Raw genomic sequence first — 1,291 nt, forward strand, 5'->3', positions numbered from 1 at the left:
CGTATCAAGTCAAAGAGAAAAAAGGGAATTTTCTTTTTTCTGGGAGGTGGCACTGACTAGGTCCCAAAATTTTTGAGGGCATACCCTCAGTAACCTAAAATGTCCATGTCACACCTCTTAAAAGGTTTCACTAGCTCTCAATACTACCAAGCTGGAAACCAAATCGTTAGCACCTAGGCCCCTGGGGAACATTCCAAGTTCAAACTATAGACAGATAAGGAGATGTTGGAGCATCCAGGAAGTAGATAAGAGGATTGTTCCCAGTTTCACCAGATGGCACTATTAAATAAGAAGGAATAGATTATGTGGAATTTGGGGGGTACAGGAATTTCAACTTAGATACATTATGTTGACAGACAAGCCAGCTGTCCAAAGACACTTATACGTGGGGATCTGGACCTCGTTAAGGGCACAATCAGCTGCTGGGACATCAGAATGATTAGATCACCGAGTGTGCACCAGAGGATTAGGTGTCTCCTGAGAAAAGGTCTGCGCATCCAAAGCTTACGGTTATTTCAAGGAGTCAATAGAAAGCAGACTAATAAAAACGGTCAAGAAAGACAACCTGAGGGGGTATGCTGTCGGCAAAGGTGGGGGGGGAAGCCTTCAAGGATGTAGGTCACAGAATTCATCCAAGAGAACAAGATTAAGGACTACAGAGTGACCCTTGAATTTGGTCATAAGGATGTCACTGGCATCCTTCAGAGGAGCCCTTTAAGCCCCTAGTAGGGACACTGTACACAGGTGTTGGTTTATGCGCTGGATCGTGATTCTAACAGCAAAAAGCGGCCGACGGACCTGCGAGACGACCACGTTCCTAAAGGGCCAGATGGGAAGTCCTGCAGGTGTCACGGTCCCCCAAGATCCCTTCTCCTCCACCCTCGCAGCCATTTCTAGGGCGGGGGCCCTTCCACCTGAGGCGCAGGCAGCCGGAGGGACACCAAACGCCCCTCCCTCCGACGTGTGAGTCATCTCTGTGGCTGCTGGAAGCGGGGACGGGAAGACTTGAATTAAGTGAGGTGCCCGGTTTCCGTGGATCTTGGAATTCAGTGGCGGCGCAGCTCCACGCAGGAGCAGCTAGCGAGACTCATTCACATTTTCCGGCCCGGCACTCGCGCCTTCCATTCAGCATTTTCCTCTTTCTCCTTCTCGGAGGTGAAAGCGGGGACAGAGCGTCCTCGGGGAGCCTACCTCAGGCAGAGCTCGCGACCCCAAGCCCACCGGCGGCCTCCTGGTGCCACGTGACCCGCCGCAGCCCCCGTGACTCGCCGCCGCCGCCCGGCGCGGGCCC

The sequence above is a fragment of the Octodon degus genome, unplaced genomic scaffold (assembly GCF_000260255.1).
Source record: "Octodon degus isolate 3935 unplaced genomic scaffold, OctDeg1.0 scaffold00020, whole genome shotgun sequence".
NCBI classification, from domain to species: domain Eukaryota; kingdom Metazoa; phylum Chordata; class Mammalia; order Rodentia; family Octodontidae; genus Octodon; species Octodon degus.